At 38.5% G+C, this 25157-nt stretch overlaps 1 long non-coding RNA gene across 1 annotated transcript in view; it reads left to right on the top strand.

Annotated features, from left to right (window-relative positions):
• Positions 1-25157, top strand: part of LOC120585121 (uncharacterized) — a 257701-nt gene that overhangs the window by 63653 nt on the left and 168891 nt on the right. Inside the window, exon 2 of the long non-coding RNA XR_005648233.1 lies at positions 5-194. This is a non-coding gene — a long non-coding RNA (uncharacterized LOC120585121). The remainder of the gene's footprint in view (positions 1-4; positions 195-25157) is intronic.

Consider the following 25157-nt stretch of genomic DNA (forward strand, 5'->3'; position numbering starts at 1 on the left):
ACAGATGAAGAAATGGAAGGATTAAAAATCTCAGTAAAGGTTTTGGAGCTTATAAGTGGAGCTGAAATTTGAACTCAAGGAGTTTCACAAAATGTGTTTGGCTTTCTTAACCACTAAGCTGTAACTAAGAAATGAGTTCTAAATTTCCCAACACGATCTCCCTGTGCGAAGGACTGCGAACCATGTACCGTTTGGTAATGTATATCGATTAATGTTTTCCTGCTATGGGTATGATGTAAAACTGGTATTTTGCCTGTCATTGCTAACTCATTCCTCTTGAATCTCTATAGAGTCAACAATTTCAGCATATTTTTATGTAGTCGAACTCAGAGTTTAGTGCTAAGTGGACTTCATAATACTCTGTTTTAATCTTGCACTTGCTAAATTTATGCTTTTCTATTACACCTGTAAATCTCTCTTTGTCATAATATAAATGATTTACCATTGTCCTCTCAAGGATTTCTTTGTGTTGTTTTGGTACCTCCTATTATATTTTAGGACAAGGGTAAAAATAATAAGACTGGGTGATTTTAAATCAACCCCAAATATTGTTTGGAGGTAAAAATCCAATTATTCTTTTTTATTTACGGTAAGTTTTCTGTAATTAGAAATGTTGAGATAATGTTGTTTTAAATTCCAAGTGTGAAAATATGTCTATACCATGAAAGTTCTTTCTTTTGTGTGTATGTGTGATTGGGTGTGGGTCAAGGAGATGTGGGATATTAATTTTAATTCAGAAATGATTCCAGAGAGACAAGTTAATTTTCTAAATCAGCCTGATGAGAGCTGGAGCTGGGAAAATGCATTCAAAGAAAAATGTCTTATACTCTGTTAGAACAATTATGAGGTAATAGGCTCAGGAGTAAACTAGATACCAAGGGTTAGTAATGTTTCTAGAGTTGAGGCAGATGTGCCTAAAATTCCAAGACAAATCACTCTTTCACTTTTTAATATTTATGAAATCAGAATATACCTTGTAGTTTTGTAGTTGATGAATATATGGTAGGATGTCAACATGAAGATTTTAGCTGAAGCTAAAATAGAAGTTATATTTTTAAGAAGATGAGAGCAAAAAAAATCATGACTGTGTTTTAATTTTAATTTTAATTGTGGCAAAATACACATAACATAAATTTCCCATCCTAACTATATTTAAGCGTACGGTTCAGTGGCACTAAGTACATTCACGCTGTTGTGCGACTACCATCACTGTTCATCTCTAGAACTTTCCATCTTCCCAAACTGAGACTCTGCACCCATTAAAGAATGACCGCATTTCCCCCTCCTTCCAGCCCCTGGCGGCAATAATTCTACTTTCTGTCTCTATGAATTCGCCTATTCTAGGTACCTCGTATAAGTGGAATCATACAGTGTTTGTCTTTTTTTGTGACTGGCTTATTTCACTGCACATGACGTCCTTAAGATTCATCTATGTTGTAGCGTGAGTCAGAACTTCCTTTCTTTTCAGGCCGAATAATATTCCATTGTGTGAATAATATTCCAGTTTGTTTATCCATCCATCTTCTGACAGATACTTGGGTTGCTTCTACCTTTTGGCTATTGTGAATAATGCTGCCATAAACATGGCTGTATCAATTATGTGTTTTAGAAATTTTGCTTTTGATTCTTTTGGGTGTAGGATTGCCGGATCATATGGTAATTTTATTTTCAATTTTCTGAGAAACCATCCCACTGTTTTTCATAATGGCATCACCATTTTGCACCCACTAACAGTACGCAAGGTTCCAATTTCTCCACATCCTCGCCAACACTCGTCGTTTTCTGGTATTTTGATAATCAAGCAGCCATCCTAAGGGGTGCGAGGCAGTGGAATCAGGATTCTCAATGGCCTTATGCACACGGAGGGCCTCATAAAAGGGCAGGGACTGGCTATTTGGGGATGACTGAGAGAAAGATATTGGTAGAGCGCTGATGATTTGATCTCATGAGGAGAACGAGTCAGAGTAAAACCTACGGAGAGGGTAAGTCATGTTTTCTCCTTTTCCTCAAGTCAAAGCAGATATTTTCCCCCTCACGTGTAAGAAGACCATTGGGAGATGTCGCATGCATACCTGCCAGCTGGCCTTGGGCAGTGTTGATACCAGCTCATGACATCATTAATCATGTTGGAACTTTCCTGGTCCTTTTCCCCCCGTCCCTGTCCGCACTTTAACTCCAGAGGAGCTGAGCACTACCGCTAGCAAGTCGTAGGCAGGAATGAAATCTGGGCTGGAAAAGAAAGAAGCAGCTGAGCACAGCCCATCACCTGCCCCCTTTCCATCTGTGGCAGACGCAGGTTAAGGAGGTAGGAACTTCAACTTTAAATAAAGACCAAATTTTGATTATGATAGGAACAGAATATTTTAGTTACCAAGTTGAAGCTGCCCGTTGTCACTTAAAGTGATAGTTGAAGTTTTTAATGAGCTAAGAGAGATCAGAGAATTCATGGAGTCGACTTCCATTTTCATCCAGGGCTATAAGCCCTCCCATGGAGCCCATTTTAAGGGACAGAGAAAGAGAAAAATAAAATTGCTTTATTATTTTATTCTGCGAATTAGGCTTATCCAGTGAAATGATTACATGTACATATGATGCGGTGGTGTCTTCCCCAACTGTAATTAAAATAATAGTGAATTGTCCTTGGAAAATTGAGAGGGTGGGAAAGACTATCTGAGACTTGGTAGAACATTTAGAAAGAGAGAACATTCCACAGCTGTGGTGTTCGGCTGTGGCGTGTCTAGCCTTGGTGAGAAGTGAGCTCCTTTAATAGGATGCATCTGAGTAGAAGGAATGGGACAATCTGTAATGGCTGAAGGAGTTGGAAAAGGATCTGCCCATGACCCCTCCACCAACAGTGACAGTCTTTGGTTCTCAGATGTTTAGCTTTTAAGTTTGACCTCACGGACTCCATATTTTTTAGCCACATGTTGACATTCTTTCTCTCTCTCTCTCTTTCTCTCTCTTTCATTTTCCCTCTCTCTTTTTTGCTTGGTCTTACAAATGCTACTGGATTGGTTTTCTTCTTACTACTGAGGACTTAAATATGAGCAAATGTAAGCTGTGCCATTTATTCAAGACTTAGAGAAAATCACATTATATGTGTTTGGCATGTTAAAATAGCTATTGACAAGAATTTCTTTTTTAGAAAATATTTCTGTTTCTTCTGTATTACAAAAAGTCTCCCAAGTTATTTTTGAGTAAAATGTTCCAATTAGTCAGTCAGCATCTATTAGATAGCAGTAGTTGTGTTGTAATGGGATTTTTTTTTTTTAAGGAAAACAAAGCTTTCCTGTTTGGTTATTATTATTTTTGAAAGTAATTTCTCCATAATTCCAGTTATCCTTAACCCCACTGACCTGCATTTAGCTCAGCAACATACTTCCATCAGAGTATTAGTTGGATTTTGTCCGTAGTTAATGAGAATAAATAAAATTGGCCTAAATAGTAAAAATTTTATTTCCTTTTAATAAGAAACAATCCAGAACTAAGGCTGGCTTCAGACTTCAAAACCAGACTGTCTTTCTGCCTTTCTCCTGTGCTGGCATCATCCTCAGGACAGTAACAAGATGGCAGCAGGAATTCTAACAACACATTCAGTCATGACAATTGCTGGAAAAAGAAGAGAGATTCTTGTTTCTTCCTTTAAATTAAGACAACTCTTGCTTGAAGTATCTCCTTCTTTCTTCTGCTATAGGTGACTTCCTCGTACATCTCATTGGCTGGAATTTGTGCTACATCCTAAATCAGTAACTGACAAGGGGCAAGATATTGCCATGATTGACTTCGAAAGTCAGGGGTGCTGATAGGTCAGTTTTTCTCAATGCACAGGGCCAGTGGAAGAAAGGACCAATACCAGCCAGGACTCTGTTAGGAAGGATGGCGAGTGGGGATGGATACTGTATAAGCAGCCATATTAATGTCTATTACCAAAAAAAATGGGCTTTCAATAAAGTCTCATGACTATCAGTGGTTAAAATACATTTTATTCAAAGGAAGAAATTCTCTTTGTTGGAGCATAAAAAGTTCATCATGTTAAAGCTTGAAGGAACCTTAGATATCAACTAACCCGAACTTTTTATTTGAGAACTGAGGCTCAGAAAATGCAGATGACTTTCCCCAAATCCCAGTTAATAGACAGTATAACAATAAACTTATGGACAGTTCTAATACGATTATAAAGCAATGACTACTACCTCATTATTGTGAGTTGAAACTGAAGGATAGAACTTGTGAGTGTCAGAGGTAAGGACTTCTCAGAATAACTCATGGAAGATATGGACCCAGGCTGCTGACAACTTTTTCTTATGAAAGATCAGATAATAAATATTTCAGGCTTTGCTGGCCAGATGGTTTCCCTTGCAACTACTTATCTCTGGCATTACATTGTGAAAGCGGCTGTAAACAATACATAATAAATGGGTGGGACTGTGTCATTAAAATTTTGTTTACTAAAACAGGAGGTGGGCAGAATTTGACCTGCAGTTAAATCAGTTCGCCCACCCCCGATTACATTACATGCTTCCAAAAGATTGTTCTGGTTGCAGTTCCAAGACAAACACAGTCTTGAGATGGACTGGATGGGTTTTTGACCAGGCTCAAGGATTTGTATTTTTTCCAAACCAAGTCAAAGGCATGGCTTTCCACTTTGCTTATGTAATGTGGAAACTACTCTTTATCCAGTCAATTTAGTGTGACAACTGGTACATTCAGTATATTAAGCAGATTCACAGTTTATTCCACTGAACTGGTCGGTCAAGCAGTCAAAATCGTGAGCTCTTGCCAAGGCATAACCTTGATGTAATTTAGACTGATAATCTTCCAGGAACCAATCTACCTGAAAGTTAGTTTATCTGAAATCTACATTTTGCGCTGAGCCTGGAATGAGAACATCTAATTAAATTACACTCTGAATGAGGGCTCAGCTTGCCTTGGAATTAATTTAACCAAATAATTAGGAAACTTCTAAAGTTGTTGCAAAGATTGGTAACAGGAACTCATTTGCAAATGGCCTAAGCATTCATATTCTAGAAGACACAGGTCGACTATTTTTGGCTAGGAAGTCATATGACAGTTACATGGCCTGAAGTCTCAAGGAAAGGAACCTTGATTTGTATTCAGGGGAACTGCTTTCTAAAACTCTCAGAAGTGAGGGCAAGACCTCTGTCCCATTTCTTGGAGCAGTCTGTGAGGTCGTGCTTAATCATTTTGATTGAACAGTTTCGACTTGTCAGATAGAAACATACAATGGCTTTATCTTTCCAATATCGAATTGTGTCAGCTGAGCTTCTCTTTCCTGCTGGGAAGCCAACACCCTGAATGACAGTTTGGGCTGATCCTCTAATTTTTCAATCACTTTTGGAAATTAAAAAAACTCTCATGCTAGCTCTTAGAACTTTTCCTGTTCTTTTAAAAACCTCAATCACATATTCATTTCAAGGGTTCCCTCTAAACCTAGCGAAGATTGGATTTCTGTCTGGAAACTAGGAGTGTTTGTCTGTGGGGCATGTGGTCAGCTTTTTCAACCCCTTTTCCCTATGCTTTTCCCTCTGGTGTCTTGGTGTTAAGGTATCGGAAGGAAAAGCACCATCTTTTCATATAACTGTTGGCAGACAATTGGTGTCTTCAATGTGACATCTGTGATTACTGTTCTGTTATGTGAACAATTTAATTTCATATTGGAGGTGGCATCTGTTGCTTGTGGCCCCGTATCAGTTATCTGCTTGGCTATCGATTCCTTTGCAAGATGAGCATCCACGTGCTGGTTCTCTGAGGGGAACATCCTTTGGTTCTTGAGAGTTCTCAAGGTACCCTTCTCTTGGGAAGCCTGCTAGTATGAGAGGCCTGACTGAAGCTTATCCTCTTCCTTCCTTACTCCCAGTCTCTGTCCCTGCTGTGGGCATCCACCTTGTCACCCGTTGCTGCTGGGTTCCTCTTGCCCAGCAGGAAGGGCCTACTTTATGGACCAATGCAGGTGTACAGGGTGTGTGCTCAGAAGGGTCCCACACGTGGAGTTTAATGCTCCGAGGGTGCCATCTTAAAATTCTTAATAATTTTATCTTTGAATTTGTGTTTTGGAAGTGAAGTCATCAGATGGGAAAATGGAGTGCGTGCCAGGGGCCCGGAGCCTTGTCCTCGGCATAGGCTTACACCTTATTGCTCCTCACCCCTCTAGGATGACTTTTCATCACTTACATCTTGGGCTCTCGTGGTCTCCTCATCCCCTTCCTTGCCCTGTTGTCCTTTCTCTCTGCCTGTATGTGTGGTTTGGGGAGAGGCCTGTGCATGGACCTGGGCACGGGAGGTTTGGGTAGGCTCATGCCTCTCTGTGTCTTGAGCTGCACATGGAGGCATCTGTTGCTGCTCTGAGCTGGCAGGGCCACAGTATATATGGTGGGTAACTCAGTGGGGCCTCTTGCCTAACCCCAACCTAAGTACTAGGCTCATCCTGGCAGGAAGGTCGATGCCTTAGGACTTGCCCTTCTACTGTGAGTCGAGGTGGCGGGCTCATAGAAAGGGGAGATTTTCCATCTCTGGCAAGGGCCCTACATTTTTATTTTGCACTGAGACCCACAAATTATTTAGCTAGAGCTTCCAGTAGGTGGTCCTTGTGGGGATTGCTAGCCAAACATCTTAAGCCACTTCGGAAGTGACCACTTCACCCACAGCGAGGCACATGCCTCGGTACTAAAAATGGTGACTGAAGGTGTTCCCTGGCTCTTCCTTTCCCAACCCTGACATTTCTCTCCTGAAACCCCCTCCTCCTCTAGCTATTGAATGACTCACCTACTTCCAAATAACCAGAAGCCCTAACTCAGTGGTGATGTGTTTAGAAGACCCCCAACCATAATCTTGGAATTGGGGTTTGGGAGGCATTCAGAAGCCCACTCACCCTCTCAGGAGGGGGGCTGGGTGTCCTCCACGATGCTGAGGTGTCCCCCACGGCCATCTCCTCCCTCCTAGTCCTCTTTCCCTTCTCAGTGACCACGGCTGGGAAACCATTTCGGCCTTTTTGGGTCCTGAGAAAACCTAGGACTCATCTTACCCTTGAGCCTTCTTTTAACTCGACCCTGGAGAATTTTGAGATTTTGTTTTCAATCGGTGCACTGCTTGCTTTAATCCCTGTTCTCTTCAGTTTTCTCCTGGGGTAGAAAAACATCCGTATCAGGGCCTGCCCCCAAAAGTGTTCACATAGACCCTCAGCATTAAAGAAATTCATAGCGGGCTCAAGTTGACGGGCTATTTCGCTGAAATGATAGTCTCACCAAACAACCATATTTCAGTGCTGTGCACACTCTTGTATTCAGTTTCACTCTTCTTGAACAGCTGGGGAACTCCCTCCTCCTCCGCAGTGTTTAGCTTAAATTTTTTACACTTTTTTTCTCTTTATATTTTGTGGACTGGCATCAGCCATAATGATTTTTCTGTGAGTTTCTAGGACTTTCACTAACACTTGAACTAAGCCTTAGTTTTCTTGTCAGTATAATGGGCGAAAAAAATCGGGCCCCTTTACTTTACATGGTGTTTGTGAGGAATCAATAAGATAATTGTAAAACCCCTAAAATTTTAAGAGTTCTATAAGTTCGAGATATCCATAATCTAAATCTAAGTACAAGCCTTAGACATTTATGGTTTTTCTCTGGGCAAAAGCTATTTGATGATGGAGGCAAACAACCAAACAAAACCCACGAAACCCATTTAGGCTCAAGTTTGTAAGGTGAAGTTTAATTGAAATGAGCATTTCTTGGTGACATGGCAGTCGGCTGGATGGAGGGGCTGGACTATGGTTCTATATGCTTTGCGGCTGTACACGAGGTAGGGATAACTTATCCTGAAGAATGAGGCTGATTTCTGTATCTGAGGTAAATAAATGTGCTCGAGAAAACAGAATCGGGAGCTTTCATGTTCTGAGAACCTGGGTATGATTTAAATTTCATACATTTGAAGTCCACCTGGCGTTTCTGTTGGCAAATATTTTGCTGCTTTGATCCTCTCTCGAGCTGCCTCTCTAAGGAGTTCATTCACACTTTTCTTTTCTTTAATTATTCTCATTTTATCTCCGCTACTTAAAAAATAAAAAAGCGAACGTCGTCTAGCTCCAAACCCACTCCCCACTCCCCACTCCCCACATGCTAATATTCTGGCATTCAGGGTGCCCGGTGGATGGGACTGCCGCCCAGCCTTCAGTCGTAGTGTCTGCGATGGCACATGAGGACAACACGCGGCTGGCTCTGAGGGACTCTGCTTCTCTGCTCTTGTTTACCAGCTTCATATTCCATCTGGTCTTGCTGACGGGAACCTTGACACCATCTGCAAAAACTGGAATAAAGCAATTTTGGTCTGAAGAAAAGGAAAATAACAAGTTGAAGCCCATTTGGGAAATGTCATGTTTGCTGCTTCAGAAGGAAAAATGGACAGGGACTGTGTCAATATATGTTCGTGTATTTGGTGAAGGTCCTGAGAGGGCCCATCTGTAGCTATCACCTATGAGTGTACTGGCTCTTTTCAATCAGGTAAACACAGGCTGAAGGATGTGGCATCACTCCAGGGTGGGTGTTGATGACGGACTGGAATTACGTCATATTTATATACATTAAGCCCATCTCCCACCATAGTACAATTGGGGTCAGTGTGTTTTGCTTGCGTACGTGGCCTGTATAAGTTATAGTCATGTACTTTTTTAATCACCCACAGGGCTCACTTATGTGTGACACAAACCTCCACACATGCCTGTAATAATAATAATAAAATAATAGTAACAAAAATTCATACAGGGCTGAGTGCCCTTCACTGCTTTGAATATTTCAAATGTTAACTCACTTAATTCCCACAACAGCCCTAGGGGGTAAGTATTACATTTTCCCAATTTTATAGGTGAATAAACTATAGCACAGAGAAGATAAGTAACGTTAAGGGCACCCAGCTCCTGGCAGAGCCAAGATTTGGAGGCAGGCTGTCTGGCTTCCGTCAGGTGGGCTAGGACTCGTCAGTGTGCTAAGGGAGGTAGCTGTATACTTTTGCTAAATCTATGTTATGTTTAGTCCTCACTTAGGACTGTGCTGGCCATTCTCCGTTTGCTGCACCAGACCTCCCTTCTCTGTCCTGCGCTGGCTCAGAGGGGCTTCCTTCTCTGGGCTGCATCCCTGGGCTTCCTTACCTCCAACTGCTATTTGGGTTTGGCCCCTGGTGGCACCAGAAAGAGATGAGAGGCTGGCGTTTATTGGCCATGGGTCCCCTCTATCCCCAGTGGCTGGGTCCATGGTGGGTGTCCCCAGTTCTCTTCCAGTCTGGTGATGCTACTGCCTGCACCTTTATTTAGGCTAAGGGGGATAAAGCTTCCAGCCTCTGACAACACTGGGGTTCTCTGAGCCCTGTCCACACCTTTGTCAAAAGCTCCTGGTTAGAACTTAACACTGAGTATGTCGTCCATTTTGTAGGAATTCTGAGAGACACAGGCTTCTTCTAAGAGTTCACCTATTTGAGTCTATGTTACTCAGAAACACTTGACATTTTTAGAATGAGTTAGTAAAAGATAAATGAAAATAAAAAGTTAAAATTTAGGGTAAGGCCAGGTAGGACATATCATCTTGGCTTAGAATAGATAATAACAATAATCCCATACTTGCTCAAAGTCGTCTTCTTTCCCGGGTGCTTCAAGATGCATTTGTTAATAGCATTTACAAGTACTGTGTTCCACGCACCCTACTGAAGACTTTATATGAATTATCTTAGCAGGTAGAACCCTTATTGTTCTCATGATGCAGATGAGTAAATGGAAGTTTAGAGATTAAACAACCTGTTTAAGGCTGTGCAGTTATTAAGTCGTGCATGTGCAATTTACACCCAGGTAGCTGACACCCGAGCCCATGCTCTTAAGTCTTCTGCATCTGATTTTGCTCTTTAAGCAACTTGAGAAGTAGGCCAGACAGGTATCATTTTCTCCCTTTTATTACAGTTGAGTAAACGGAAGCACAGTGGGTTGAAGTGACTTCTCTAAGATCACAGAACTAATCAGTCTGCACTTGTAAATGGCAGAACTGGTGATTATTGGGAAATCTCGCTGTGGAAATCAAGTAGCTTTCGAGGCAGCTTCAGTTCGTGCAAAGTGCAGTGGGCTTAGGGTTGAGAGGTATGAGTTTAAATCCTGACTGAGACTTCCGAGCTCCTTGACCTTAAGTAATTCAGCCCCTGAGCCTTCGTTTCTTCGTTCGTAAAATGAGAGATTAATTCTTCCTTCACAGGGTATGTGAGGATGATACAAAGTAATTACGTAAAAGTGCTTATCACAGTAGTAGTCATACGTTACATAGGTGTGTATATGTTATAATGTGCATATGTTATGTATGTGCACGTGCATATGTATATAGTACGTCATGTATATGTTATACATGCATACACGTGTTATATGTGTGCATGTGTATGTTATATATGCAGATATGTATATATGTTATACACACATATGCCATATATGCACATGTATATTATACATGTACATTTTACATGCAGTCTATGTTATGTATGTTACACGTGTGTATGTATAATGTGCATATGCTACATACATGCCTGCTATATGTGTATGTGTTATATGTTATATACGTGCATCTGTATGTTATATGTTATGCATGTTATGTGTTATATATGTGTATATATGACGTAAATGTTAATATGTGTTTTTAAAAATGTCCAAACAAACTCTCACAGAGTAGAGTCAGAAACTGAGGTGTACACATGGAAGCAAAGGATATTTGTCTCCCGCCAGCCTACTTGGTGTGAGGAGGTGAATCCCATGCAAGTGTAACATCTTCCAGGGAAGTCTGCAGTGGGCAGGCCAGGCTCTGTCCACCTCTGAGCATGGTCTCAATGCCCGCTTTATGTTATTGAAGGATTTGAATTTTATACCAATGCAGGGACTATGTTTCTGTAATGTGCTGTGTAGTAAAAACTAACTATAGTTCTAACAATATGTTGGCAGGTTACACCTTGAGGCAAAGCTTTCTTTGGAAGCACATTAGATACATTTGTGTAAGGACAATGGGTTTCGCAAACCAAATAACTTTATCTGTTACAGTGATGTCTTGATCTGAGTGGTTTTAGGGTGTGTTCTCAAGTAAATTTGAAACGGGAGAGGCTTTTTTTAATCGTCCCAGCGAGAAGTAATTTCTCACCCCTCTGAACCATGGCAGAACTTATCATCTGTACCATTTCTCTGAATATAAATTTCCAAACTGAAAGCCTATATATGTATATATGCTGAGTTTATTACTGTTCTCTTAAAATGAATTAATGAATATTTTGAAAAATCACTCAGATGCTTATGTATTTTTAAAAGCGCTGTATCCTTTACTACTGGAAATGAATATGTTATGAATGAATTAAGTGAATTCCTTTCTGACCCATGTTATGTCATCGGTTTCTACCATTCTTTTAGACTTTGATCATCTTCTCTGTGACAGGAACTCAGCTAAGCATAGTGGTCCTTGGACTCCAGTACCTGACAAGGTGCAAATACTAACAATATGATCTACTGAGTCCTATAAGAGGCTGTGTACAAGACACAATCAGTTCTTTGGCAGAAACGTTGAAATGTTGTTCACAAAACATATTAGTAAATGATTCACATAGGTTATTTTCCTTGTTAAAAAACAGAATAAATGAATACAGTAAAGATTCCCACAGCCAGAATACTTGGGGAATGGCATGTTTTGGTTTCTAGGATTTGCACTCAACTGAGAGTTAACCCACACAGCGTTTGTGGTTGTGAAAATGCAACGTGAATCTTGTCATCTCTGAAAATATCCCGGAGCTCCACCAGGTGGCGCTATGTCCCTAGGAAAGCAGAGATTTCGAGTCCAAGTAACCCAATTTGCGTTCAGGGCATCCTTGCAATCGTGACATTTCTCTCACTTTTTCAGGGAAGGAAATGTCTGGAACATGTTAGTCACTCAATTCACATTTATTGAATAAATGTCGAATGAAAAGTTTCATTTTCAAGGGTTTGGCTGAAAATGAGAGAGCACCAGAAGTTCACTCAGAATACATAAACCGAATGTTCCCAGGGAGGAATTTGCACATTTTTACAATGTTTACGTTGTTTTCAAAACAAACAAACAAACAAACAACAAACCAAAAATAACAGGAGGATCAGTAGCTAAGCAAATAGTTTTGTCAAATGGATTTTGCAAACGTCAGAGGAGGCAGTGTGACTTGCAATTATTGCCTTTGATTGGACTCTTTGATTTAATTTTTTAAATTAAAAATAATACAAGCTTATTGTAAAAATATAGAATACATATCAATAAATAAAATAAAAGTAAGTCCCTTTGATCTTCTATTCCCAGCTAGAACCCATCCATTCAATTCTTTTGCTGTGCATTTATAAGCACATTTCCCGTTACAGTGATGAGACTGAAAATAGTAATGAGACGATGGCCAGACCACATATAAAAATAAAACTCTGACCTATGATCTGCAGCAACCGGACCAGGAAACGAAGCCTTTATCCACATTAACCAGTCCAGGAAGCCAACCTGCTACCTGTAAGTCAGACTTGTACAGAGTCAGACCATAGTTTCCGGCAACCTGTCCAGGAAGGCAAACAGTAACTTCTGAAAAATCAGCCCTAAACAGCTAGGGCTTGATTAATACCTGATAGTTTCCCTAATTTCTGCCCCAGAGAAATTAGGACCAACCAGAGAAAGCCAAATAGGAGCCTTTGACCAATCACATAGGATGCCCCACCTAGCTGGCCCAACTATGGCTTCTCCAAGCTAACATTCTCCAATCAGGGCATACCTGAAGCTAACTTTTCCCTACTATCAAACTTTCCCACTTCTCTGCCTGCCTTTGAGCCTCTGTTTTACTATGGAAGCTCTGAAAAAAAAAAAAAAAAAAAAAAAAAGCCTTTGCCTGTTTGCATTTGGTCGGTCTTCACTTATTTTCTCTAGATACAGATTCATTCATTTTAACAACACGTATTTGAGTGCCTACTGTTCAAGGGGCAGAGATACACAGTTCCTGCCCACATGATTCTTACATTTTATTGGAAGAGAAAAAAGTAGATAAATATGTTTTTAAAATAAAGTCATTAATTTTCAGCAACAATGCCAAAGCAATTCAGCGCAGGAAAGGTCCTTTCAACATTTGGATATTCGTATGCAAAAAAATAGATCATATTCAGAAGTTACCTCTCAATGCATCATAGACTAAAAGTAAAACCTAAAATCATAAAACATCTCAAAGAAATTGTAGGAGAAAAATCTTTGTGACTTCAAGGTTAGGGAAAGATTTCTTAGATATGAGATCAGAAGCACAATCCACAGAAGAAAGAATTGATAAATTGGTTGTATCAAAACTAAGAACTTCTGCTGTTTGAAACTTTTAAGAGGATGAGAAACCAATTCATAAACTGGAGAACACTCACAAATTACATATCTGATAAAAGAACTGTATCCTGAATAGACAAGGAACTCTCAAAATTTAAGAAAATGAACTACTTAATTTGAAAAAATAGGTAAAGAATTTGAACAGACACTTTACCAAAGAACACATAGGGTGGCAACAAAGCACAAGAAGAGATATTCAGTGTCATATGTCATTGGGGAAGTGAAAAATATAACTACCTTGAGTTACCACTAAACACCTATTAAAATGTTTAAAATTAAAAAGACTGACGATATCATGTATTTTTAAGGAAGTTGGGTGACTGGAACTTTTATACATTGCTGGTGGAGATACAGAATGGTGAACTCAGTTTGGACAAAGTTTTGAGAGTTTTTGAAAACTTAAACATATGCCTACTCATAGACCTAGCCATTTCACCCCAAGAGTAGTGAAAGCGTGGGTCTCTACAAAGACTTGTGGATGAATGTTTGGAGCAGCTTAATTTGTAATATCCTCAAACTGGAAACAACTCAAATGTCCATCAACAAGTGAGTAGATAAACTTGTATATCGAAAATGGAATACTACTCTGCAATAAAAAGAAATGACGCATTGATACACACAACGACATGAATGAAACTCAAAATAATTTATGCCGAGTGATAATAATATAGACAAAAGAAGGGTACGTATTACAGGATTGCAGTGATATAAAACTCTGAAAATGAAAATTAATCTGAAGTGATAGGAAGTAGATCAGTGGTTCCCTGATTGAGAAGAATTACCATTGGACATAAGAGTACTTTTGCGGGTGACGGATGTGTTCATTAACTGGATTGTGGTGATAGTTTCATGGGTGAGTACCTATGTTAAAACTTAGCAAATTGTACATTTGAAACATACGCAATTGATTGCATATCAACTATGTTTCAATAAATCTGTTAAAATAATGTGTCAAAAATGGTATAATATCTCTGACCTGCTCTAAAATATATCTTGGTGGAGAGAGAAAGTAGGCAGAACTAGAGAAAAATTAAGATTGGCCATTAGTTGATAATAGCTGAGGGGTGGGTATATGTGGATTCATTATCCTACTCTATCCACTTTAATATTTGAAATTCTTCATAATAGAATATAAGAATATTATAATTAATGTATTGTACATAATATATTTGTGCCTCTTTGCAGGAATTTCGTCTAGACTAGAGACTGAAAGAGTACTGGATGTACTCACTTTATTCGCATGAGAACTTTCAATTTATGCTTTTAAAAGTTTCTCTGTATTTTTTTTTGAGAAGGGAGCATGAAATTTGTTATTTTATAGCTTTTTAATTGTAATAAAGATGAAATTAAAGAAAATTTAATGTTGAAAAGCTATGGCTTTTCAAGGCAATGACCTTAAATATTTATAATTAACTAAAATGAGTCAAAGAGCATTCTGAATCTTTTCATTCTTTTTGTCAGAAGTTCTTTATGTGGGCAGCTTTGGAAAGGAGGCTTTCTATTTTTGCTCACTGTTTCTTCCATTTCTGCTCTTAAAAGTGCCACCTATTTGAAAAATGTAATTATTCAAATTTTGATGGTTTTTGAATTGTTTCTAAATAATATCTAACATTTATTGAACACTTCGTGTTCTAAGTCCATTGACATGGATGTATTTAATCTCTCTGAAAATTTGTGGTATATAGTATTATTATTCTAGTTATATTGATTAAACTGAATTTAACTGACTCACCCAAAGTTAAGCAATTAGGAAAAGTCAGCTGGAATGCAGACCCAGAAAATCTGGCCCTGGAGTCCATGGTCTTTAATCACTGTGTTTTACTTTCTCAGAACTTAAGTCTCAATAAGTAAAACCAAGGGTATACAGTTTTTGAATTGCCTCAATGCTTTGTTACTGTGTATGCATAAATAGTGTATTTCCCCTGGTTGAAAACAAATTCACAAAGTTTTACACACAACAAACATTACTAAGGAAAGAATTAACTTTTCTGTTGTTTATGGTGATCCTACCCAGTGAAATGAAATGGTACTCACTTTAGATCCAGATTATTGTTTAAACAGTGGGTTTATCAGGAAAACGCCTTTTCATAAGTCAGGTAAAGAAGAATAGGGTAGGTGAATTGGGAAAAGGCACCACCTTGGGATGGATACAGCCTGGTGAGGACAATGGCTTGCAGTCTTTGTGGCCCTTTGTCCTGGGAACAAAGCAACCTTTTGCTGGGACTCAGCCCTGGGACAGGACAACATGTTGACTAGCAGATTGCTGACTGGATTTCAGTCTCTACTTTCTCTTTTGGTTGGGGACTTTTGTGCAATGTACAAATTATGCAACCTTTAGACCCCTCTCAAAAGTTTTTCCCATGTTTTCTGGCTATATAACAATTTAATTGTTAACTTTTTTTTTGGAAGAAATGCCAATTGTCCCTCAATATATGATCTCTTCTTTCTCTGTGTTGATAGAGGCTCTGATTTTTGACCAGACACAGAGAGAGAATGAAGATCTGAACATCTCTTGCAGCTATGTGTAGCCATGCGACTAATGGGGTTATGTAACATTGTTTTGTGATGGTGTTGAATAAATTTCTTAAAAGATTGCTGGTACATGTCTTTTGCCTTTATATTCTCCTTTTCTCTTGATCCTGCTGCGTGTAACACGATGTGGGGCTGAAACACTATGTTGGGCTTTTAGGAAATGAGCCATTTTCTAGGGAGAAGCATCCCACTACATGATGATGTCAAGCCACCTTGCAGGCCCGGGGTTCTTTACATTTGCGCGAGAGAGACAAGATTCTTTATAGTTTAAAGCACTTGTTGTGTACTAACTTTTACATAATACTTTATATTTAAAAAAATAAATTCATATCATGATTTCCTGGCATCAGAATTGGTCTTGTTTTTCTTTCCCAAGTCTCACGCTGTTTCTGTGACATGACCAAGGTGATCATATTCTACTCTCAGTCAGGTGATTATAAGGCTGAGGTGTGTTGCCGCATATCCACTCTCATTGCTGGCTGCTCTGGTATTTCAGTTAACTCTGGAGCTATCTGTGGCAACATGATTACGAGTGCAAAAGTACAAAGTCAGATCTTAATGGTTGATTGGTATCGTCATAGACTCATTCATCTGCTCATTCATTCGTTTATTCAGTAAACACTTCAATCACATGGATTAAGCCTAATTCTATAAGCTAACCTATTGTAGAAGATGCTATAATTCCCTTAACTGTGCTTTTATTTTACACAAACTCTTTCAGTTTTTATCTTTCATCTAATTATCTTTTCACATGCATTTATGAAGTCTGCTTATAAGCACCAAAATTATAATTAGTGACACAAATAAACACTTGAAATATGTGTTACTTAGCTCTGAGGCCTCCAAACTCTATCTCGACTACTATGGGAAAAATTGTGAATTTTGAGAAATAAATACATTCAGAGTGGAAGGGAAAATGCCTTAGAAGGCAGGGCATGGTTTGAGCAAAGAAACCCATTGGGCAAGACCAATTTTCTCATGTCCAACTACTCACTCCTTCTCCGAAGCTGTCATCATCTCTTAGCTGGTGTAATGCCATAGCCCCCTTACTGATTTCTCTTTCGTTCTTCTTCAGTCCACTTTATATTAAACAACTCGAGAATCTGTGTATCCTATGTAATATTTATTGCTTGTGTCTTAAAGAGTCCAATTAGAAAATTAGATAAAACTCAAACTAAAAATGCTAGATACTGTTATGGCTGAACCCTGGATCTGGGACTTCAGTCGCTGACTGTGGGACATTCTAATGTCTCAGTTCCAATTTCTCCCATATGCAAGGCTGTGGCTTGCACTGTGCAGTTTCTGCTAGGCACAGTGCACCACTTCAAAGAGTAAGTCCTAGACATTGATGCGTAATAAATTAAAACTAGAAGATCTTCAAACAAAATTAACTGTCTACAGTTTTCCTTTAGCTGGATATAAAGAGTCACGTGTGAGAGATTCATTTTTCTTAATTGCACAAAGTCGTTGTATGGGATCGGGAGGATTTGCAATCACTTGAATTTCATTCTAGGCATCTGGGTATAATCCGCACTCTTGGAGTTATACTGGATGGTCTTGGGGTGCACTGAACCAACAAACGTGTGACCACAGTGTTGAAAGAATAAAAAGAAAAATCTATCAATCTGCATGAGTCTTAAGAAAGTTCCTATTGGGTTAACATAGGGTTAGGCTTAAGGTTAGGCAGTTGTAACTACCAGTTCGTATTTCTAATTGATTCAAAATATAAATTTACAATTTTCCTTTTATTCATTCCCTCGTATTGCCTGAATTTTCTGGTCAGTAAATTCAGACGTGGAGCAGCAGGGTGCTTCCTCCACTCCCCACTATTTCTCACCCAGGGGATCCCTCCATGTGTCAAACAGCTAGTTCACCATTGAACTTGTAGAGTTAGCTTGCTTCTTGTGAGGTGGGTTCCGTCTACGGGCCAGTTTCCTCTGCCATATTGCAAAATCCTCGAAGGCATCGTTGGTGTTTAGGACCTCTTTCTATATCCTAATGGCACCTAGCAGACTGCCTTACATATAACATTCAGATATGTGTCAAATTGTATTAAACTCTTCTTTTTCTCAGAATTTGAAAATTCATTGTTACATGGGAGAATGTTTTTTTTAGCCCTTCTCTAGAAAAATGACATATTCAGTTAAAAGTTCTAATGAGTTGCCTTTTTTGCCCTATTCATTTTTTCATTCCTTTGAGTGTTTATTTATAAATATCGAGCTAGCTTCACATTTTCCATTATGCCGTTTCCTTTTCCATGTGTATGCTATTTATTCTCCAGTTTCTATTTATAAGTTTTCCCATTCAAAAGTCTAATGTTGACATTGGAACTGGTCTGTCACCGATGCTGCCAATTTATCAGAATATTCTCTGCCCAGGGGGAAGCCCACTGGGCTAGACAATAGCTCCCTTTGGCCATTTCACTTTCTTAGGTTAATTAGGCATTATACAGGGTGATTTAGATAATATAGAATGACTTAGGAAAAGTCACCAAAGGTGAGTAAAGTTACTTTTTATTCTTCCTTTTAGGAAAGCAGCTCTGTCACCTTGCTTTACCTCCCCCACCATACACTTTAGTTTAAACACTTAGCTAGGTTGCAGTAAACCCTCTAAATCTGAGGTTTCCCCAACATTAAATAATAAGGATTTTCCCATCAATTCCCAAGCCATTTTCTGTTGCAATGCCTCCTTTTTCATTTCGCACTTTTCCCTTTCTGCAAGTGGCCGAGTTCCTTTTTGTACAGGGCTTTCTTTGTCAATGCAGCCTCTTACTGGGATGGCTTTTAGAGTCAGACTTCCCTTCGTTATTTTATTCTTCCTGCTCCTTTTCACACTCTCCCAGATCTATGAGTCTGTTGGTTGCAGAGAGACACACAGACACACCCACCCACCCACTCTCCCAGATGACTTTATACCTTTGAAGAAATGCATTTTTACGTTTTTCTGTTGAGAATTTTACATGACTTCATGTGACAGGCATTTAACTGGAGATTGCATGAAAGAATGCAAACAGAAGAAGGAAAAGGATCCGGAAGTTAGCAGAGATTTATTACACATGAGGAAACAGATCTACAGAGAGTGCCCTCGCATGTGCGTAATTTATGTATTAATTCTCCTGGAAACTCCCTACCGCTGTGTAACAAATAACTAATTTTCCTTTGAGAATCAGTCTGTGAAGTCGAGGACTAGTGTTCGAGCAGGACTTAAAATGTGGTTCTAATCAATTTAACATCTTGAATTGATGCGTATTTAAAACGTTTTCTCCTGGTTCGTTAAGGTTAACGGCAACTCCTCCAAAGCTGTTGTTGCCTCGGAGACGGTTTTCTGTGTTTTTATTCTGGAAGGATTTGTTGCATTCAAATTTTGCTACCTGGGCTTCTCACCCACTTTAAAGGTATCCATTGTGAATAATTTTATCCCCGTGCCTGAAATTATAAGTTAACGTCAGCTAATAGACTATGATTTATTGGATATAGCTCAGTAACATCACTCCTTTTATTTTATCGAAGCCAATTTTGCTAAGCTCCACTAAGGCTCATGAGTCCCTCTGGGGCATAGTATTAGCTTAATTGTAAATTCAGAAGTAAACCCACTGAGCCACAGTGCATTGGTTTATCATTCAGGTGGAGGAGAGATGGTTAAAACAAGTATTTCCTCAACCATCTGACATTCAACAGAGATTTTTTTCTGGGCCGAGGAGCAAAATACCACGTTTAAGTCTTGGGTAAGCCCCGACTTCCTCTGAGACTTCCATACATTCATTCTATATGATTTTCTCACACAAAGTTACAGAAGGGTTATTTATTCGCCACCCGCTATGTGTCTATCAGAGATAAACACTGGGGCAGGCATGCTTTTCCTAAGCGGCTTGATGTCCACTAAAAAGCATGTAAACTCTGCCAAGATGGGGATTGATTATTGTCTTTTTTCTCTAGTGTCCCGAACATGCCGGGTACATACTAGGCTCTCAATAATAAATATTGTTAAATAAACGAATAAAGAATATTACTTTGGTTCAGTAACGGTGACGGAGTGCCTCCTGACCTGAAGGTGTAAAGGTGTTTTAGCGCCTCTCTGCCCGATCTGAGATCATAGCGTGCAGTGGGGTTGGAGTGGAGGAAGCTGGGCGGGTGTTGTTTCCGCTCACCGTTGGCACATGGATTTGTGGACGTGGGTGCTCGCGTGTCCTGGGAGTCGGTCGCAAGCAAGGTTGAGCGTGTGCGTGACGTATAGAATGTGAGCTTTATCCATGCAGGTCAAGGTGAGCGTCAGAATGCAGGTATCGGGGGACTGAGAGCTGGAGGAACTGCCTTGGGTGCTGAGCGCCCTCTGCAGTCATTCTGACAGGAGACTGGCTTCTCTTGACACCTTGGGCAGTGGGGCGTTTATTACTTCACAAGGCAGATAATTCTACTTTTGTTTTAGTTGTAGAAAATTCTTCCTTGTACTGAGGTAAAATTTCTATTAATTAGTCCTAATTGTACTCCCTAAAAAATACTCATGACTACCTCTCTTCATCTATTATGGAAAGGTGTCATTTTTTACAGGAATATCAAATTTCATTCTATCTCCTTTTTCCTCAACTTCACAAAATACACGTTCATAAATAATACTTCCCGGATTGTATGTTTCTCATAGGCCGTGATTTCTTGATCACTCACTGTGTATTTGCTTATCCACAGTCTCCAGTTTGTATACATTATTTTTGCTTTGAATCAAGGTATTCTTTCCATATCATAAAATGCACTGATTTTATGTATACAGTTTTGAAACAGTATGTACATCTCTGTAACCGCCATCTCAATCAGGATATAAAACATTTTCATCATCTCAGAGAATTCCCTTATGCTCCTTTCCTGGCATCCTTTCCCAAGAAAACAGCTCTCTGGTTGCTATTACCATAGACCTTGTCTTGAACTTCATTTTAGTAGAATCAAACAGCACTCTTCTTCCTTTACTGAAGTTTGGCTTCCTGTACTCAACATGATGTCTTTTGAGATTCACATCGTTGTTGCATGTGTCAATCATTTGTCCCTTATTAGCGCTGAGCAGTATTTCATTGTGTGAATATATCCCTCTTGTTTCAGTCTTCTGTTGATGAATGTTGGGTGTGTGCATTGTTCTTTACCTTAGACTTCCATCAATGATCTGAGCAGTGAACACTAGAAGAGAATTACTACCTCCTTTGTTCTGATGTTTATTTATTGCACCGTTTACATCGCGATGGGTTGAAAGAGCAGGGCTTTGCAGTAACATTATAGGCTCAAATGCCAGATCTGCTGCCTGTAATCCATAGGACATAAGGGAAATTATTTTATGTCTCTGTACCTCTGTAAAATATGAATAATAATAATGCCCGTGACTCCTTGACACACATGGTTAGGAGTTTTAGGCACTCAGTAAATGTTAGTTCCTAGCCATTCTGCCCACCTGCTTTCATATTGAAATTGCAATCTATCAGAGCATATATAGTTGTGTCACACCATCTCTGTTCTGTACTCATGCATTTCCATAAACTCACGTGCCAGACTTTCCCATTTTTCCTATTTATTTTCATGTAAATATAATCCATCATTCTATCCCATTGACACCAACTGGCTCTTTACTCCATCAACCAGCAGAGTTGCTAACTGCCTCAACTCTACATCATCTGTGGGTTTGGTAAGTAGATCAACCACGTCCTCATCTGAGACTCTCTTAATATTTGAATAGAACAGAAACAAGGTCAGGTTCCCTTAGCATAAAATTAACAACCACTCTTTAGTTTGAAATTGATCTACTAATCAATACTCTGCGGATACGGTCATGCATGCAGGTTCATATCCACTGAACTATGTTATTTTTCAGTTATCTTTTTACAAAGTGTCAAGAAAAAATTCTACAAATTGATAGCACTCAAAGGCCTTGAAAATTCTACAAATATAGAGAATAAGTTATAATAACCCTCTTTGAATATATCTTTAATTAAAATTTCCTGGAATAATTTTTTTAATAGCTGACTTCATAATTTCAAAAATGTAAAACATTGTTCTTGATCTACTGGACAACGAATGTTACATATATTTTTTCAAAATGATTCTTCAGGATAAAAAACTAAAAATGTAGTGCTATTTAATAATCTATAATTTAACCACATTTGTCATTTCTGTCTGCTTTTTAATCTCTTTTATTAATGGCTTTCTTGAGATTCTTTTAATGAATAAAATTCCATCAGATTGTTTCCTTTCATTATCACCTCTAGAATAATTTTAAAATACTCTTCAGATCCAACCAAGAGTAAAGATTGATCCAAATTATAATTTTTAAAAACTATATTACCGTATCTTGATTTTTAAAAGTATGGTTTTGTTGATCCAGACAACCTCACATTAAGGTATAAATTAACCTAAGAATACGTGTTTTGTTTCTAATGATTAACATTTTCTACTTCCTGAACATGAGAACTAATTATATGACTGGTGAGGGCCTTGATATACAAAGTATTGTTCAAAATTTCTTTCTATTTTGAAAATTAAAGACCATTTAGTTCATGTAAAAGAAAAAAGTCAAGTTGATTTGGACAATCCTTGAGAGCAGGGGATGTGCCATATATTTTCACCTTTTTAGCATTGTGCTTTGCATATTACAGGCACACAATAAAGATTTACTAAATTGTCCTAAAAGAGAATTAAATTATTCTAATTGGCTTTCCACAGGTGTAATGTGAATTTCACATCTAGTAATATATTTTTAGTAGTTATAATTGTTCTTATTAAATATCATCTGCCTAAGTATTTTAGTATTTTGAAAACGTTGAAGTAGGAAATGTTTCTCGTCTTCTGTAATTTTGTAGTTGGTGGTACTTTGGTATATAAGATCATTAAAAGGAGAACAGCTGGGTGGCTGACATCTTCAAAAAAGTTTGGAATAACACTCATGTAATCAGATCCTCTCGAAAGATAACTGAACGATTACAATTTTTTCCTATATAAATTCACACCAGAACAATTTTATATAGCAGTTAGAAAAAAATCATAACATAAACTCATTGGAGACTTTTTATATTTGTACATCTTGAAAAGGTGAGAACTTACAAGAAGGAATGTCTTTGGAATAAGTCCTTGATCTGCATTCATTAGATGATCGTTATTTATTGCCTTCTTTATTGGACTTTATAGTCACTTCATGTTGATTGAGTCATTTTTTCATACAAAGATTACTGTATTCACACAGAAAGCCTACTTGTCTTCAAAAGGCTTCCAAAGTTGCACTTTTATTATCTCTATCTTTGTTTTAGTTTTGTGTAATGCAAAGTCAACAAAATGAAGAAAGAACTAAAAACATTCTCCATTGTCGTTACCATCATCATCATCATCATCATCATCATCATCATTATCATTACCCTTGTTAATAATATAATTATAATGAACTTTAAGGCTAGAGCTTTAATATGAGTTATTATTATATTTTTTAGCTTTTGAATTTGAAGTAGGTAGTTATAAGAGATGTCTGTTTACATGTGAGTTAGTCTGGCAGATAAATCAGAGATCCTAACACTAAATTTAGTATCTAAGAGTATTATAAGGATTTGTGATGCTTCCTAGAAGACCAAGCTCTATAAACCAATGAATAGTTTACAATGAGATATAAATATAGCATATAAAACATGTAGCCTTTTTATAGTGGAAAATCTTGATGTGTTTGAGGTTTGGCAGTGATAAAAGAAAAAATACTGTTCTTACAAACTTTTTATGAAGATGACTGATTTTCTTTCGAGTGTGTAGAAGAGAACTTTCACAGATTTAATTGAGCTCAAGGTGTTATTGGCCTAGAAAGGGGAGTAGCAAGTGGGGGCCACTGAGACTCCCCTTAAGGGAAATCCTATGGATCCCTGCTTAAGATCTGGCTGCTTTCCTGAAAATTGTCTGCATTTGGAGATGATAGGACCAGGGAGAAATTCACTTAAGAAATGACCAGGAGAATGTTCAGAAATAAGATGAAAACTCCCAAATGAATAATTTATGACAATCTCATCCTAAATTCTCATTTTCATAAGGAACACATAAGCAATATTTTAGGGGTGAGCCCACTCTTCTTGAGGTGCCAATCTCAGCTTGTGTCGACAAGATGCAAGCATTTGCAAGTCTAGTGCATTTTTCAAGCTCAACTTTATTCATTCATTTTCCTGCAGATTTGCTTAGTAAGTCATGGCCAATTTGCTCAGCAATAGAAATGCTTTACACATGTCCTTTTCTCCCAAGAGCCCTGACTTCAGCAGAGCTGCCTCAATAATAGCCCCTCAACATGGCCTCAGAATCTCAGTATGTGCCCGTGATTCTCACAAGTTGTAGTGCACATTCTGCCAGCTCTCCCTTGAGTTCACTACTGGAGTCCATATTGGTTGAAATGCCTACTCCTTCACGAGGTTCTACAGCTTCATCTAGTTTACAGGGAGTGGGTATAAGGGAACATAGATTTTTGCCATGCTTTTTGCTAGAATCAGGAAAATACTCTCTAGTGGAAAGAATCACCAGCTAGCAGATGTCAACCTAAGTTTGGATTTATGCTCTGAAATTTCTGGGTTGCCTTAAAAATGCAGAAAGAAGTGAAGGAATGATCTGGTGGTTTCTATGGGACACATTGAAAACAGGAAAAAGGGGCATATGAAGGGAGTCTATATCTGCATGGTTGAGAATGGAGTGATCACGAATTATATTTTTCCTGATCTACCAGAATAACAAACACCTCCATCTAAGGGTCAAATCAGACCCTTTGTGACCATAGCTGCTCTTTAAATAGCGTTTTTCCCCCCAACATTGAGATTTATGTGCAGTGGATAGCTGAGAATTTTATGATAAGTTGGGTGAAAAACATGAAAAATTGGGAAATGCACATACTCTTGGAGTAAGAAATTTTAACTTTAAAAAAATCGATGTTTTAAAATGGAAAACACCTAAGTATATATGCCCGAGGATGTTGATTACAGCATTATTCGTAATGATATATAACCCGAAGCAACCTAATTGGAGAATGATACACTCATGAGATTGAATATTATACAGTAATTAAGAAGAATGAGCGAAAACTATCCATTATGATCTGGAAGGAAAATCATGAAATATTGCTAATTGAAATAAAAAGGTGTATTATAGAGTGCTGTATCATATAATACCATTAAAAATAAATACAAATCGTGTGTGTGAATGTGTGTGAATGCATGAGTCTGAAAAAAAATGTATGAAAAGATATGGCCCCAAATGCTAACAT

The sequence above is a fragment of the Pteropus medius genome, unplaced genomic scaffold (assembly GCF_902729225.1).
Source record: "Pteropus medius unplaced genomic scaffold, Ma_sr-lr_union100, whole genome shotgun sequence".
NCBI lineage: Eukaryota > Metazoa > Chordata > Mammalia > Chiroptera > Pteropodidae > Pteropus > Pteropus medius.